The sequence below is a fragment of the Meriones unguiculatus genome, chromosome X, assembly GCF_030254825.1.
Source record: "Meriones unguiculatus strain TT.TT164.6M chromosome X, Bangor_MerUng_6.1, whole genome shotgun sequence".
NCBI lineage: Eukaryota > Metazoa > Chordata > Mammalia > Rodentia > Muridae > Meriones > Meriones unguiculatus.
In genome coordinates, this window is record NC_083369.1 from 61,037,017 (window position 1) to 61,056,217 (window position 19,201).

The 19,201-nt window shown below is 37.5% G+C and overlaps 1 protein-coding gene and 1 pseudogene across 1 annotated transcript in view; both read left to right on the top strand.

Annotated features, from left to right (window-relative positions):
* The window catches only part of Il1rapl2 (interleukin 1 receptor accessory protein like 2), a 768,417-nt gene that overhangs the window by 279,510 nt on the left and 469,706 nt on the right, over nucleotides 1–19,201 (top strand). The gene's annotated exons all lie outside the window — the stretch shown is intronic.
* LOC110542481 (large ribosomal subunit protein eL13-like) lies at nucleotides 12,392–13,004 on the top strand (annotated as a pseudogene).

Consider the following 19,201-nt stretch of genomic DNA (forward strand, 5'->3'; position numbering starts at 1 on the left):
CAACTCTCCAATAAAAAGACACAGACTAACAGAATGGGTATGGAAACAGGATCCAACATTCTGCTGCATCCAATAAATACACCTATGCAAAAAAGATAAACACTACCTCAGATTAAAGGGCTGGAAAAACATTTTTCAGGCAAATGGACCCAGAAAACAAGCAAGGGTAGTGATCCTAATATCTAATAAAATAGACTTTCAACCAAAATTAATCAAAAAAAGATAAGGAGGGGCACTACATCCTCATCAAAGGCAAAATTCACCAAGAGGACATCACAATTCTGAACATCTATGCACTAAATACAAGAGTACCTACATTTGTAAATGAAACATTATTAAAGCTTAAATCACACATTGATCCCAACATGTTAATAGTGGGAGACTTCAACACCCCACTATCACCAAGGGACAGATCATCTGGACAGAAGCCAAATGGGGAAATAAAGGCACTTACAAAGGCCCTAATTCAAATGGACCTAATAGATTTCTACAGAACTTTTCACCCAAACTCAAAAGAGTATACATTCTTTTTAGCACCTCATGGAACCTTTTCCAAAATAGACCATATAGTTGGTCACAAAGCAAGCCTCAACAGATACAAGAAGATTAAAATAATCCCCTGTAATAATAATCTGACCACCATGGACTAAAGCTGGACCTCAACAACAATGGAAAAAGCAAAAAGCCTACACGCGCATGGAAACTTAAAAACTTGATAATCAATGACAGCTGACTTAAGGATGAAATAAAGAAATTAAAGTCTTCTATAATTCAATGAAAATGAAGGTACAGCATACCCTAATTTATGGGACGCAATGAAAGCAGTGCTCAGAGGAAAATTCATAGCACTAAGTACTTTCAAGAAAAAAATTGTAACATTTCATACAAGCAGCTTAATGGCCCAACTGAAAGCCCTAGAAAAAAAAAAGAAGCAGAGACACCAAAGAGAAGCAGACGGCTGGGAATAATTAAACTCTCGGCTGAAATCAATCAATTAGAAACAAATAAAACTATTCAAAGAATCAAAGAAACCAAGAGCTGGTCCTTTGAGAAAATCAGAAAGATAGACAAACCTTTAGCCAAACTAACTAAAAGTCAGAGAGAAACTATCCAAACAGCAAAATCAGAAATGAAAAGGGTGACATAACAACAGATACTAAGGAAATCCAAATAATGATTAGGTCTAACTACAAAAGCCTATATGCCACAAAATTAGAACATCCAAAAGAAATGGACAATTTTCTTGATAGATTCCATCTACCAAAATTAAGCCAAGATCAGGTAGAAAGGTTGAACAGCCCTATATCTCCCAGGGAAATTGAAGCAGTCATCAACAGCCTCCCTTCCAAAAGAACCTCTGGGCTAAATGGTTAAATAGTTTCACGGTAGAACTCTACCAGACCTTCAAAGAAGTGCTAACTCCAATTCTCTTCAAATTATTCCACAAATAGAAACAGAAGGAACATTACCAAACTCATTTTATGAAGCCACAGTCACCTTGATACCTAAACCACACAAAGACCCAACAAAAAATAGAGAACTTCAGACCTAGCTCCCTTATAAACTTTGATATGACAAAATAAAATAAAATTCATTCGTGCAAACTGAATCAAAAAACACAAAAAGATTTCATCCACCATGACCAACTAGGCATCATCCCCGGCATGCAAGGGTGGTTAAATATACAGAAATCCATTAATGTAATCCACCACATAAGCAAACTGAAGGAGAAAAACCACATGATAATCTCCTTAGATGCCAAAAAAGCATTTGACAAAATCCAACACCCATTGGAGATATCAGGGATACAAGGCACATACATAAATATAGTGAAGAAAATACACAGCAGCCCTATAACCTACATCAAACTAAATTGAGAGAAACTTAAATCAATCTCACTAAAATCAGGTACAAGGGAAGACTACCCACTCTCTCTGTATCTCTTCAACATAATATTTGAAGTCCTAGCGAGAGCAATAACCCACTCTCTCTGTATCTCTTCAACATAATATTTGAAGTCCTAGCGAGAGCAATAAGACAACTAAAGGAGATCAAGGGGCTACAAATCAGAAAGGAGAAAGTCAAAGTATCACTATTTGCAGATGATATGACAGTATACATGAGTGACACCAAAAATTTAACCAGAGAATTCCTTCAGCTGATAAAATCCTTCAGCAAAGTGGCTGGATACAAAATTAACTAAAAAAAAAAAAAAAAAAAAAAAAAAAAATCAAGACAACAAGGGCCGAAAAAGAAATCAGGGAAACAACACCGTCTACAATAGCCACTAATAACATAAAGTACCTTGGGGTGGCTCTAACCAAGCAGGTGAAAGACCTGTTTGAAAAAACCTTCAAGTCTCTGAAGAAAGAAATGGAGGAAAACATCAGAAGATGGAAAGATCTCCTATGTTCATGGATTGGTAGGATTAATATAGTGAAAATGGTCATTCTGCCAAAAACAATCTACAGTTTCAATGCAATTCCTACCAAAATACCAACACAATTCTTCACATACCTTGAAAGAAAAATTCTTAACTTTATATGGAGAAACAACAACAACAAAAAACCCAGAATTTCCAAAACTATCCTGTACAACAACAGATAATCTGGAGCTAACTCCATCCCTGATCTCAAGCTGTACCACACAGCAATAGTAATAAAAAATGCATGGTATTGGCATAGAAACAGAAAGGTGGATCAATGGAACCAAATAGAAGATCCAGAAATAAACACACACACCTATGGATACTTGATTTTTGACAAAGAAGCTAAAACCATTCAGTGGAAAAAAAACAGCATTTTCAACAAATGGTGCTGGTCCAACTTGATGTCTACATGCAGAAAAATGAAAATAGATCCATATTCATCACCCTACACAAAACTAAAGTTCAAGTGGATCAAAGACTTCAATATAAAACCAGATACACTAAATCGGTTAGAAGAAAAAATGAGGAAGAGCCTAGAACTCATTGGCACAGGAGACAACTTCCTGAATAGAGCACCAACAGCACAGCCTCTAAGAGCAACTATCAATAAATGGGACCTCATGAAACTGAAATGCTTGTGTAAAGCAAAGGACACTGTTGTCAGAACAAATGACAGCCTACAGATTGTGAAAGTATCTTCTCCAACCCTACATCTGACAGCAGCTAATATCCAGAATATATAAAGAACTAAAGAATTTAAAAGGCAATAATTCAAGCAATCCTATTAAAAAATGGGCTACAGAGCTAAACAAAGAATTCTCTGTAGATGAATATAGAATGACAGAGAAACACTTAAAGAGATGCTCAACGTCCTTAGCCATCAGAGAGATGCAAATCAAAATGACCCTGAGATTTCACCTTTATGCCCATCAGAATTGTTAAAATCAAAAACTCAAGTGACAACACATGCTGGAGAGATTGTGGAGAAAGGGGAACCCTCCTCCATTGCTGATAGGAATGGAAACTTTTACAACCACTTTGGAAATCAATCTGGCGCTTTCTCACACAATCAGGAATACCGCTTCCTCAAAATCAAGCTATACAACTCCTAGGCATATATCCGAAAGATGCTCAAATATACAATAAGGACATTTGCTCAACCATGTTTGTAGCAGCTTTATTTGTAATAGCCAGAACCTGGAAACAACCCAGGTGGCCATGAACTGAAAAATGGATAAAGAAATTGTGGGACATTTACACATTTACACTACTCGGCAATTAAAAACAAGGAAATCATGAAAATTGCAGGCAAATGGTGGGATATAGAAAAGATCATCCAGAGTGAGGTATCCCAGGAGCAGAAAGACACACACGGTGTATACTCACTTATATGTGGGTACTAGACCTATAAGATAGGATTGACACACTAAAATCTGTACACATAAGGAAGCTAAACAAGAAGGAGTACCCTGGGTAAGATCATCATTCCTCACTTAGAAAGATAAATGAGATGGACATTGGATGCAGGTGAAAAAAGTAACAGGACAGGAGCCTACCACAGAAGGCCTCTAAAAGACTCTACATAGCAGTTTATCAAAGCAGATGCTGAGACTCATAAGCAAACCTTAGGCAGAGTGTAGGGAATCATATGAAAGAAGTGGTTCTCTAGTAAGAGGGACAAGGACTATTTCTGAATGAACTCAACGACTGGCTCATTGAGTCTCCCCCCCCCCCTCAAGGGAGGAATATCCTTGCTAGGCCACAGATAAGGATATTGCAGCCAGTCCCGAAGATACCTGATAAGCTAGGGTCAGATGGTAGGGGAGGAGGTCCTCCCCTATCAGTGAACTTGGAAGGATGTAGGGAGGAGATGAGGGAGAGAGGGTGGAATTGGAAGAGAAAGAGCCAGTGGGCTACGGCTGGGAAAGAAGTGAATGACCTGTGAGTAATATTTAAAAAAGATAAAGTAAATAAATCAAACAGTCCTATATCCCCTCAGGAAGTAGAAGCACTCATTAAATTCTCACCAATAGAAAGGCCCAGGGTCAGGTGGTTTCAATGCAGAATTCTACCAGAACTTTAAAGAAGAGCTAACTCCAGTACTTTTCAAACTACTGCACAAAATAGAAACAGAATGAACATTACTAAAGTCATTCTATGAAGCCACAGTCACCTTGATCCTTAAGCCATACAAATACCTGACAAAGAAAGAGAATTTGAGATCAATTTCCCTAATGAACATTGACAAAAATACTTGCAAAACAAATCCAATAACATCAAAGATATCATCCACTATGCCCAATTAGGCTTCATCCCAGATACGCGGGAATAGTTCAATATATAGAAATTTATTAATAATCCACCATATAAACAAACTGAAAGAAAAAAAAATACATGATCGTCTACTTAGATGATGAAAAATTATTTAAAACCTCCAACATTCATTTATGTTTAAAGTCCAGGAGAAATCAGGGACAAAAGTCACTTACCTAAACATAGTAAAGGGAATAAAGAACAAGCCTATAGTCAACATTAAAGTAAACATATAGAAACTTAAATCAGTCCTACTGAGATCAGGGACAAGGCAAGGCTGCCCAGTCTCTCCATATTTATTCAACATAGTACTTGATGTACTAGTTAGAGCAATAACACAACTAAAGCAGATCAAGGGGATACAAATCTGAAAGGAAGAAGTCAAAGTATCACTATTTGCAGATGATATGATAGTATACTTGAGAGACCTCCAAAATTCTACCAGGGAAATCCAACAGCTGAAAAACACCTTTAGCAAAGTGGCTGGATACAAAATTAACTAAAAAAAAAAAAAAAAAAAAAAAAAAAAAAAAAAAAAATCGGAAGCCCTCCTGGATACAAAAGACAAAAGGGCCGAGAAAGAAATTAGTGAAACAAAACCCTTCACAATAGGCACAGAAAACATAAGGTACCTTGGTGTAACTCTAACTAAGCAAGTCAAAGACTTGTACTTAAAAAACATCAAGTCTCTGAAGGAAGAAATAGAAGATATCAGAAGATGGAAGATGCTAATGGCTCGGTAGGATTAATATAGTAAAAAATGGCCATCTTACCAAAAGTAATCTACAGATTCAATGCAATTCCCATCAAATTACTATCACAATTCTTTACAGAACTTGAAAAAAAATTCTAAACTTCATCTGGAATAACAAAAGTCCAGAATAGCTAAAACAGTGCTGTACAATATCTTCTGGAGTTATCTCCATTCTTGATGTCAAGCTGTACTATAGAGCAACAGTAATAAAAACTGCATGGTACTGGCATAGAAACAGAATGGTGGATCAATGGAATTAAATAGAAGACCCAGAAATAAACCCACACACCTATGGATACCTGATTTTGATTTTTGACTAATATGCCAAAATAATACAATGGAAAAATCATAGCACCTTCAACAAATGGTGCTGGTATAACTGGATGTCCACGTGTTGAAAAATGCAAATAAACCCATATCTATCACCCTGCACAAAATTAAAGTCCAAGTGGATCAAAGAACTCAACATAAAACCAGACACACTAAATCTGTAGAAAGGAAAAGTGGGGAAGAGCCTTGAAGTCATTGGCACAGGAGACAACTTCCTGAACAGAATATCAACAGTACAAGCTCTAAAATAAATAATCAATAAATGAGACCTCATGAAACTGGAAAGCTTCTGTAAAGCAAAGGACACTATCAAGTGAGCAAAACAATAGCCAACATACTGGAAAAAGATCGTCATGAACACTACATCCGATAAGGGGTTAATATCCAGAATACATTAAAAAAAAATCAAGAAATTATACACCAACAAACCAACTAATCCAAATTGGGGTACAGAACTAAACAGAGAATTCTCAACAGAGGGATATAGAATGGCAGAGAAACACTTAAAAAATGCTCAATATCCTTAGTCATCAGAGAAATGCAAATCAAAATGAGCCTGATATTTCACCTTACACCCATCAGAATGGCTAAGATCAAATTTTCAAGTGACAACACATGCTGGAGAGGATGTGGAAAAAGGGGAACCCTCCTCCGTTGCTTGTGGGTGGACAAACTTGTTCAGTCAGTTTGAAAATCAATCTGGTACTTTCTCAGAAAATTGGTAATAGCACTACCTCATGATCCAGCTATACCACTCCTGGGCATATACCCAAAAGATACCCCATCATTCAACAAGGACATTTTGCTCAACTATGTTCATAGCAGCTTTATTTGTAATAGCCACAGTCTGGAAACAATCCAGATGTCCTTCAACAGAGGAATGGCTATAGAAATTGTGGCACATTTACACAATGGAATACTACTCAGTTACTAAAAACAAAGAAAACCTGAAATTTGCAGACATATGGATGGAACTAGAAAATATCATCCTGAGTGAGGTAACCCAGAAACATGAAGACAGGCATGGTAAACACTCACTTATAAGGAGATATTAACCGTATAATATAGGATAGCCATACTAAAAGCTACAGACCTAAAGAAGCTAAACAACAAGGAACCCTATGGAGGATGCTTAAATATCATTCAGAATGGCAAACAAGAGAGATGGTGTTATGCCAGGATCACGAGACCCTCAGAGACCACCAGGAGACGACTCGATGCAAAAGCAAGAGAGTTTTATTGCGAGAGCGATCGAACTTGGGACCCAAGTATCACTGATGCAGCAGTAGAGAAGTGGGACCCTGAGCTCTGGCTGAGCAGGGTTTTTAAAGGGAAAAACCACATGCAGGGGATTTCCATGAGAGCAAGCATGGGGTTCATGCCTTGACGTTTCAGGATGGGGTAAAATTCATAGGGGCGAGGTGACCCTCTTGCTAAGGTATGTAATCACAATTGCCGTTTTTCTAAACTACATCTGGATTGTTGGGGAGAATTTTTCCAACCAATTCTCATTGATTGTTGCCAGCGAGATTGTCTCTATTTTCTACCAATTATTTATTCTGTGATATTTCCTGGATGCTATTGTTAGAAGAGTTAACTTTGTTTTCTGCCAATTTCTCTACATCCTCTCCAACATGTGTTGTCACTTGAGATTTTTATCTTAGCCATTCTGATAGGTGTAAGATGAAATCTCATAGCCAAACTTTGGGCAGAGTTTATGTAACCTTATGAAAGAAGGGGGAGATAGAAAGACATGGATAGGACAGGAGCTCCAAAGGAGACCAACAGAGAGAGAGAAAAAAAAAAACTGAGCCCTGGTGGCCCTGCAGAGACTGATACTCCAACCAAGGACAATGCATGGAGAGGATCTAAAACCCCGGCTCAGATGTAGCCCATAGATTCAATCTCCAAATGGTTTCCCTAATAAGGGGAGCAGGTGCTTTTTCTGGCAAGAACTCAGTGACAGGTTCTCTGATGTCCTCCCCCTCAGAGTGTGGCCTTTCCAGTCCACAGAGGAACCACAGAATGCAACCAGTCCTGATGGGACCTGATAGGCCAATTAGAAGGGGAGGAAGATCAGTGGACTAGGGGAGGGGCATAAGGGGAGAAGAGGGAGGGTGGGATTGGGAGAAGAGGGAGGGGGACACAGCCAGGATACAAATTGAATAAATTGTAATAAATGATAAAAATAAAAAATAAAAAGTATAGTCAGTATCTAAACTTGCAGTGTTAAATTAAGTATATTGGTTAGGATTTTTAAACATAATCAATGAATACTTTTCCTCTACCTCCCCCCAGAAAAGGTTACTATAAGGTAATTAGGTATAAATGTTTTCAAAAGGTGAGTGTTTGGGCTTAGACCTCAGGAGAGCAGTAACAGCTGCAAAGATTTTGGAACCAACTGCAAGCTACCTGGGGATGGATTGAATGGATGCAACAATACAGAAGACTATTGAGGGTTGAAATGAAGCTCAAAGATGGTGTTCTTGAGAAACCAAATTTAAGAGAGACATTTTCAGAGTCTGAGAAGTAGCTACAAAGCAGGAGATATTATGGAGACACAAGAAGGTCATCATTTCAAAAATAAGCAGTGTCAAGTGCCATAGTTAAATAAAAAGAAAGAAATAGTGTCTCACTCACTGATACCCTGAACAATCACTGTTTTGGAGAAGATTTGTAGACTGAATTATAGCAAATTGAGTAAATGTGAGTGGGGAGTTTAAAATGTGAAATGCAAATTGTAAATGGGAGGATGTAAAGGGAGATGCCATATGATTGAGTCACATCTGTCTTTTTTTAAATCAACTATATATATTATATACTATATATGTTTGCATTCTGAAAGATAAAAACTGAGTGAAGCACAAAAGTTTACAGATATCAGGAGAGGAGATCTTGATGAAATAAAATCTCAGAGGATAGGCAAGAAGAAAGAAACATGGTACAGAGCAAAGTACTTTTAAATAGCATATTCTTAATATCTTTTTTAAAACAATTTTAAGTTTTTTAAGATTATAATTACTCCTTGGCAGTAGAGGAACATAGAGGGGACAGGAGGCCCACAATTAGATCAACAAAACTAAAAGATCTGTGCCGATGGCGTCCTACAGAGACTGGTACACCAATGAAGGACCATGCATGGACAGGACCTAGACCTCCTGCTCAGATGTGGCTTATTGACAGCTCAGTCTCCATGTGGATCTCTGAGTGAGGGGATCAGGGACTGCCTCTATTGTGAACTCAGTTGACTGCTCTTTCATCATTTGCCACTGATGATGCCGCCTTAGCAGGCCACAGAGGAAGAGGATCCAGGCAGTCCTGATGAGACTTAACAAGCTATGGGCAGACGGCAATAATGAAGAACTCCACCTTTCACTGGACTAGGGGAAAAGGGTGGGGGAAATGAGGCAGGGAGTGTGGGACTGGGGGGAAATGAGGGAGGGAACTTCAGTCAGGTTATAAAATGAATAAATTGTGAAGAAAAAATTATATTTAAAAAAGATTATAAGTACATAATTTCTCCTTTCCTTTTCCTCCATCCATGAATGCAGGAATTCTCCTCAGCCTCTCAATAAAAAGATAGTAATGTTTCTTGAATGAATGAAGAACATTTTATAATTTCTTTCAATGTTTCTTTCTCCCACTTGCTCTTTATTACCCCCTCCCCACTTTTCCATCTTCAGACGTCTCCTCTTGTCAGTAATGTTAAATAGCTTGAAGATATCTCAACAATGTCCCAACTGGATAAGCTCTGTACTGCATCTTTCATACTCAGGGTAATATAGAATCATCAATTATAGAGTCCCCAACCTCCTCCTTGTCTTCTTTATGAGCTGTAGGAAGTACAATTGGAATGATGTTGAGGGTCATGTACCTGAATATGATGAAGAACCTTAATAGAAGCCCTTTCACTTCACATTCTTGCCAAGATTATCCCCAACTCTCCAACCTCTGGAACTTTCCCTTTCCATGTGTCTTCAGTTTTTCCAGTGAAAAGGAACCTTGAATCTAGGCATGATACCTCATGACTAGCTCAGCTCTTCAGAGGCTGAAGCAGAAGTATTGCTGTGTGAGGTCAACATAAACAATATGGAAATTTCCAGCCAGCCTGGTTGATTGAGTGAGATTCTCTATAAAAAGCAATAGGAGTTACCTTGTTGCTCACCTTCAGTATCTGAGAAGAGTTTTATTGATTATGTCCATGCTTAGTATCAACATTGGCTTGATTTTATTTCATTTTGCCTTTGCCAGTTTTTTTTTTTTTTTTTCTGAAAGATACAAACAGCTTCACTGTGAGACAATATAATATATATGGGTTGAAGCAGTATAACTATTTTTATTCTAAGCAAAAAAATCTGAACTAAAGATACATTTTCTTTCTTCATATATGTAATTAGGAATGACCATTTGAAATAGAAGCAAAATTGCCCAAGAGACCATTTTCTAAAGTAGTAATTTACTATACTTATGTCAAAGTCAAGCCCCATGGCTAATTTTAGGAAAGGCCTGGGAAATAAATCAATGTGTTTTGGGAAGTCATGGATATTAAATTTTTAACCCTTCCATTTTTGGCTTACAATGTTCTGTCTGTGTGAGAATGAATTATATTGTAAATACAGGGAGAAAGGGATGTTTCTCATTGCTTTCCTGAACCAACTGAACAAAAGAATTGAATGGCAGCCATTGGAAAGGACACAAAAATCGTCCCTTACAAAATGGCCAGTTTTCTTTCTCTCATTTTGTTCATAATGCCTAACACAATATAGGATAAACAGCAGGAAATTTCATACCTATTGATTTAAAAAATTTGGAGACACCGTGTCCTCTAGCTCCTCCTTGAGCATATCCCTGACAACCATATATTTAGAGAACAGATCCCTGTCTGAGTCTGGAGACAAGGTTATATCTGCAAAACAGATGCTCATTGTAGTTCACAAGCATGCTGAAGAAAAATTTAGAAAAGTGATGAGGTAAATTGTATAATCTCCAGAAATCCCTTTGAAAGGGACATAGGAGGCTTGTTCAATTCATCACCCTAGCTTATCTATTCCAACTCTGTGAACAAGTTTTTATTACTCTTTTTTTTTTATGTAGTGAGAATTTTGGTTTCTCAAAAAAACCTAGTTATGTTATATAAATATGTGTTTGTTTTAACCCCAGGTGTGGAATATGGGGCTGCTTCAGATTATCCACAGCCATTAACTATGATTGTCCTGTACTGTAGGAGGGGTATGATTTTGCCAGCTGCAGATAGTTTAATTCTGGGAACTCTGTAGAGGGTTTAAATGGGAGAGCCTCTAGAGGGCCTGTGGCAACTGGCTGCTACTCCTGCAATGCTGCCCATACTTCTGCCCCCTCTGATGTTGGCCCCTACTTATTTTACTTGCTGTTGCATTTGCTGGATGCTGTTTTGCTGGATAGTTGTTTTGCTGAATTGATGGATATTCTAACAACAAAGATTGGATTTGCCCTTAGGAACCTGTTGCTCCTGATAGGCAAGAAGTAATCTAAAAAGGTCTATGTCCCCTTTCCCTCTAACCTTCTTTCACACCTACATAGTGTTGGAGGGTTAAAAGCAATTGGGGTGGAGAAGGGTGGTAGATATAAGAACCCAATAAAGTAGCCCAGAAAAGTACACATACATTTTTATGTACTTTTTTCCCCCGTTCTGTCTTATAAGACAGGATGAACACCAAAGATTGAACCAATGCCCTTGCATATGATAAGAGGATGCTCTACCATGCAACTATATGGCATCCTCTTTCTCAGTTTTGACTTGTGTATAGACAGAGAGAGTATGTTTTGAGCATAAGTGTGTGTGGCTGTGCACACCACTGCATTCTTGCAGAGGCCAGAGAGGTATATCAAACATCTTATTCTAGCATTTTTTACATTAGTTGTGTGTGTGTGTGTGTGTGCAGTGATGCATATATCACAGTTTGTGGGCTTATCAGAGAACAACTTGAAGCAGTTGTTTTATCTCCGTCTACTATATGAGTTTTGTGGTTCAAAATCAGGTCACTAAGCTTGTGCAAGCTTGGTGACTGACTTATGTATGTCTCTGGCTCTGTACTTTTTTCTTATAAATATAGTATGGGCCAATACTGTATTTATAATATATATTATTATATATTATTATATTTATATATTTATAATATAATAATATATATTAATATACATAGTAGTTGTACCAACCATGACCTCTCACTTTACCATTGCTATCATTTTTAGAAGTCCATTAGTCAATGGTTCAAAAGTTCTCAATACTTCTTTCTACCTTAGCACTAATTATTTTACCTTGTAAGAAAACACTATTATCCTTTTCTATCTTCCCCATTTTGAATTATAGACAAATACTTTTCTCAATGTTTGTATCTTCTGCACCTGGTACAAAACCTATTACACTCTTGAATAATGAACACACATGTACTGAACTAAATAATGTATGATGCTGTAATACAAGAATACTTACCAAGTCTACATTCAAGGCCTTCATTAATATGATGTTTAAAAACATCAAAATTTTTGGCTTTCTCCTTGACTGTTATCCTGCACAGGAGGCAATTATGGTGACCAGCCAGAATGGCATGATCATGATTCCCCACTTCCACTAAGATTGGCAGTGGTGAGTGGACACTTGGTTCAACCAACTGGCATGTAAGATTCACAGACACAAGGCCCAGCAGTCGAAAATGCACCCTATTGCCCCTCATCCAGTTTCCGGTCCTATCAGGACCATAGTGAGGTGCCGTACATTTAGATACCATGACAAGGTCCAAGCTGACAGGGCTTCAAGCCTGAAAGAACTCCAGGTGGCTGGTATCCACAGCACTGGAATCTCTGTGGTCTCAAGGAGGCAAAACAAATTCTTTGAATCACTATCGGCCAATGTGCAGCCTCTGAAGGAGTATTGTTCCAAGCTCATACTTTTTTCCAAGGAAGAGTTCTGCTCAGAAGAAAGGAATGGTTCTGCTGAAGAGCTTAAATTGGCCACCCAGCTAACAGGACCTGTGATGCCCTTCTGGAATGTCCATGAAAAGGAGAAAGCCAGAGTCGTCACAGAAGAGAAGAACTTCAAGACATGCCAGTCTTTGCATGGCCTGAGCCAATGCCCTTCTCTTTGGTATCTGAGCAAAAAGGGTGAAAGAAGCTGCAGAGCAAGATGTTGAAATGAAATAGTAATGCACTGTTGAAATGCTGCAATACATTTTCCATAAAGAAAAAAAAAATCAGCATTTTCATTCATTTATTAATAAGTAACCTATCATATTTCTGACCCTATGAATATAATAGTTAATGAAAATAAGTGATTCCTACTCTTATAGAGCTGATTTGACAGAGAAATAGTTACACAAATAAGTGTAAAATGACAACTGTGATAACTGTCTTGAAAGATCTTATCACAAGAAGAGCTAATATGCTGGGGCTACTTGAGAAACTGGTCTGAATTGCAGGGAAAAAAATACCTAAACTGAGAATTTTTTTTTCCAGCCATGGAAATAGAACCTAGGTGTTTATGATGCTAGGTGAGCATAGTACCTCTAAACTACAAGCAGATACCTTAAAGTTAGATCATAGTGATAAATCAGTATTTCCTAGGTAGAAAGCAAAAGCAAGTAATTCCAAGAAGTCAGAAGTCCCTGTGAAGTTGAACCAAGGAGAGAAAAGGTGACAGATGGAACTAGAGAAGTATGCAAGTAGTAAATCATTCATTGTTTGGCAAGTCCTGTTAAAGCACTTTTGTCTTTATGATAAAAGCAACAAGAAATGTATTCTTTCACATGATTCACTGTTCCATTATTTTCCCACACTATGAATCTTAGTCTTTGTTTTTCTAGTCATGTGGTTCTAGTTTGATGACCACAACATTTTTCTACCCGTTCAAATCTCATTTGGGGTTCAGTTGTAGATTCAGTCTTATGTCGTCTAAGAATGTTCTTTGATTATTCAATCTAGTTAGAATAGCCTTTCAAGGAATATAGAATAGATTTGTGCTATACCTATGCTTATTATGAGGGCTCTAAGATTATCCTACTTTATATTTTACAATGATTTCATACAGTGTTTTGCTCAAGATGCTCTGTAATATCTACCTTCTGAATTCCTCTTAAATATTCAAGCCCAGTACATTTTTCATGCTGAATCTACAAGATATACAGACCCCTAAAACAGAGTAAAACCAATTCTTGGAATGGCAATACAAATGCTTTTACTGGTGACCTAAGAGTAATTTTTTTTTAAATGTAGTATACCTATGGATTCTCATTACTGCAGTATGTAGCACATTAGTCTCATAAAAATGTAAGATACAGATATAACAATGGACTTTATTGGTTATATCTTGGCAATTATTTTACTGTGTTGACTTGTCTACCACTACATTTATCAATCAAAGTTTTACTAGCTTACAAAAATATATTGACTGCATATTATAAAATAGCTATTATCTCTGTCATGAACACGGTTGCCTGATCTTTGATCACTTGCCCCTAGTGATGTGGCCTTGCTAGGCCACAGAGGAAGAGGATCTAGGCAGTCCTGATGAGTCTTGATAAGTAATTGGCAGATGGCAGAGGATAACTTCCCCATTTAGAGGACTAGAGGAAAGGGATGAGGGAAAGAGGAAGAGACGCTAGGACTGGGACCAATTGAAGGAGGGGCCTTTAATCAGGAATGAATAAACTGTAAAAAAAAAAATCAAGGCAAAAAATAAAATAGTCATTGTAAAGATGTGTATGGGTGACTAAAAATGAATAAAACATAATATTGACCATTGTTTTTGTCTTATAATACAGGATATATGAAATTAAATAATTCATAATTAATAGAAATTGCAGACTGATAGTTCTGGAGACTTGGAAGTTCAGTATCAGGCTATGAGACTGTTTGGAGATTCTGATTCTAAGACAATATCTAGTATGACACATTTTCTAGAAAAAAAGAGTTTTTAATCTTAACGTGGCAAGAAGACAGAAGGTTATATAGAGAGAGATATAAGGAGGTTACAATCATTACTTTACAGTACACTTAATACTATCCATAGTCTAGGGCCATTGGGACCTCTTTATAACCTCTTCAAAATCTCACTTATGAATAGATAAAATGACAAAATTTCGTATAAAGCTAGAATAGACTAATATAAAAACCATAGCAGAAATATATATTAAATATATAGATATTAAAAATAAACACTTTTTACCAGCCAAAAATATAATGTAGTTCATGTTGTCAGTCAGTCAGTCCTTAAGCATCCCACAAATGGTGCTTTTCATTTTCACAAGAAAGTATAGCATCACCATATGTTTAGGCTTACAAAGTTGGAATATTATGTGTTCATCATTAAAATAACACAGAAAAATAATTTCCTCTACATTATTGTAGTTCTTGGGATTGAACCCCTAGGCACTAGATAGGTAATATTAAAAGGAGAGTATTATACAGAAAATAGCTCATCCACATTTTTTAATATACCCAAGCAAATATGCTTCCAATTTGTGAGGCAATCTAGAGCCAGTACTCCCTCAGGTTCATGGCACCCTTTGTGACACCACTTGCAAATCATGATGAAATCTACAGATAGACATCACTCATCAGCTACTGATAATGTTTTAAAAAGGAAAAACTTGGCAAAACATGTAGAATTCTGATTGTTCATTACTTCCTTAATTGACATAAAACATTTCCTATTGGAGGACATACAGCAATGTAATTATTATGCTTATTATTATACATTTGTAAGGATTCCTGAAGGTAACTGGCAGGAATTAAATGACTGAAAACAGTTTTGTTTCTCTAAACTAGTATTTGAAGAAAACTCTTCCTCAATGGGACTGTTACTGTTTTTAATTCTGTGGGATATGTCGCATCAATGAACATTCCCTACAGTTTTGCCTTAGTTAATTTTCTATTGCTGTGATAAAACACCATGAAAAAAATCAACTTATAAAAAATTTAATTTGAATCTTACAGTTTTAGAGGATTAGAATCCATGAACACAGCCAGGCAGTGGTGATGCATACTTTTTATCCCAACACTCAGGGGGTCGAGGGAGGTGGAGTTCATGGCCAGCCTGGTCTGCAGAGTGATTCCAGGACAGCCACAGCTACACACAGGGAGATCCTTTCTCAAAAACACAAAAACAAAAACAAACAATCCATGAACACCATAGCAAGGAACATGACAACAGGCAGGCAGGCATTGTGCTGGAGCAGTAGTTGAGCGCTTTCATCTCAATCCACAATTATGAGACAAAAAGAAAGTACAATGAGAATCTCAAGAGGTTTTGAAACTTCAAAGATTACCCTAGTGAAACATCTCCAACAAGGCCATACTTCCTAATACTTCCCAAACAGTTAAACCAACTTGGGACCAAGTATTCAAATAGATGATCCTCTGGAAAGCTTTCTCATTCAAAACACCACATTCTATTCCCTGGCCCCCATAGGCTTGTAGCCATATAATAATGCAAAATTAATCCAGACCAACTTTAAAAGTCCCTGCAGTCTTTCAAGCTCAACAGTTTAGAAGTCCAAAGTCTTTTCTGAGACCCAAGTCAAATTCTTAATTGTAACCCAATTGTAGCCCAATTATTTTAATTGCAAAATAAAGAAAGAAAAAGTAAATCATGTTCTTTGAAAGTTCAGTGAATAGAGTATACATTACCACCCAAAAGAAAAAAAATAAATGGCATAGAAAAGATATACTGGACCAAATCAAGACTAAACACCAACAAAGCAAACTTTAAATCTTGTAGCTCCATTTCTTATATCACTGCTTTCCACTTCAGAACAAGCCTTTAGTCTCCTTATCTCTTTCAACATAAGCATTGGCTCTAATGATACATTTCTGTGTGTTTTGCCTCACTTACTCATTTTCTTTGTAGACCTGTTAAAGAGTGATTTTAATAATCATGCTACAGAGTCAATATAAGGCTGTCTTGTAATGTCTGACAAGAAATTAATCCAGTATTTTTCAATTTACCCTTAGGAAGATTCTTAGGAGATGGGCAAAAGCATTCACATTCTTTGCCAAAATAATGGTCTTAGTTGATTATATTGTTCTGCTCCGGAATGTCTTTTTAGGGGCCTCTATACTCCATGTTTCTCTCAGCACTACTGTCTTCCAAGCTTTTACTCAGCCCATAACCCCATCTTACAGCATTCAAAAACTTTCTTACTCCACTGCCACAAACTCTTCTACATTCCTCCAAAAAGCAAGCATGGCCTGTTCTTCCAGCAAGACCACTCCTTGTAATCCTTCCCCAAAAGTTCTACCAATGGGGGCCTGAGTATTTGAATATATAAGGTTATCAGCCTATTCTTATTCAAACCCCAGGAACTCTCATATAGAACTCATCTACTAAAATTGTAAAATGAAGGTAAATACAATGACTATTTATCATTATTGAAAAGTGTTTTTATTAATTTATTCTCTCATATATTAAGTGCCAAAAACAGAGTTGTTTCCTCCCTCTGCCCCTCACTTTCTCCCTCCCCATCCACTCTTCTGCCTCAATTTCCTTTTTGGTTTCAGTGAGCCTGTGTAAGTCCAGGTTTGTTGATTATGTGGGTCTTCTTGTGGTGTCTTTGTCCCCTTTGCCTCCTACAATCCTTCCTCCCCCTCTACAGCAGGCTTCCCCAAACTCTGCCTAATGTTTGGCTGTGGGTCTCTGCATCTGTTTCCATCAGTTGCTGGATGAAGCCTTTTTAATGACAACTGGGTTAGGCCCCTATCTATGAGTGCAACACAATATCATTAGGAATCATTTCATTGACTTTTTGCCTGTTGTATTTAGTACTATTCTAGGACTTAGGACCATTTGTCCTCTGGTTTTTGTTCTTTCAGGAATTGTCAAAGATAGGCTCCCTCTCTTGGCATGGGTCGAAAGCTGGACCAATCATTGATTTGTCATTTCCACAATTTCTGTGCAACCTTTACCCCAGGACATCATTCTGGCAAGAAAAATGTAGGTGAATGTTTTGCGGCTGTGTTGCTGTCTTAAGCACTCCATTGGTAGTCTTGTCAGGTTATAGCAGATGGCCAGTTCACTCTGTATCCCCCATTACTAGGAAATTTAGATAGTATCACCCCAATAGATTCCTGGTTGTTTTGATTGCACTAGGCTTCTTCTTTGCCCCTAAATTGTTCCAATTCCAGTTGTCTTTCCCAGTATTCTCTTCCTCTACCATGCAAATCAAAATGAATCTGTTTTTTTTATATATTATTCAGAATGACTAATATCAAAAACACAAGTGACACCTCATGCTGGCAAGGATTTAGAATAAGGGGGAACACTCCTCCATTTATGATATGATTACAAACTTGTACAACCACTTTGGAAATCAATTTGTCTGTTTCTCAGAAAATTGAGAATAGGTTTACCCCCAGACCTAGCTATATGACTCCTGGGCATATACCCAAAAGATCCATCACCATACCACAAGGATACTTGCTCAACTATTGCTCATAGCAGCACTATTTCTAATAGCCAAACACTGGAAACAACCTAAATGTCCCTCAACCAAAGAATGGGTAAAGAAAACATGTAACATTTCAATTGTTAAAGACAATGAAATCACGACATTTTCAAGCAAATAGATGGAACTAGGAATAATCATCCTGAGTGAGGTAGTGCAGACCCAGAAGGACAAACATACTATGTACTCACTTAAAGTGAATAGTAACTGCAAAGTAAAAGATAAACATGCTACACCCCAAAGATTCAGAGATGCAAAGTACAAGGAGAGCTGAAGGGGGGAATGTATGGATGTCCCTGGGAACAGAAAATAAAATTGTTATATTGGGTGGACTGGGTCCAGGTGGGGACAGGAACAGGAGGGATGAGGTTGAATTGTTTAGCTATTTGATCTGAAACAATATTCAGTCAAAATATATTATCATGGAAACAGAAAAATCTAAACAATGTAACAGCTTGCTATGTCTTTCTTTTTCATATAATTCATAGCCTCATCATAAAAATTCTATTATTAGAATATGAAAATAAGAGGAAACAAAACAACTATGCCTGTCCACATTATCTTTTTATTTTTTAATTTTGTAATTTATTAAAATTTATTCACTTTTTATCCCAACTGTAGCCCCCTCCCTCATCACCTCTTAACCCTCTCCTCCCTCCTTCTCCTCCCATGCCCCTTTCCCAGACCACTGATAGGGGAGGTCCTCTTCCCATTACATCTGACCTTAGCCTCTCAGGTCTCATCAGGACTGTCTGCATTGTCTTCCCCTGTGGCTTGGTAAGGCTCCCCCTGCCCTTCAGGGGCAGGTGATCAAAGAGCCAGCCACTGAGTTCATATCAGAAATAGCCCCTGCTCCCCTTACTAGGGACCTGCTTGGAAATAGCGCTACCATGGGCTACA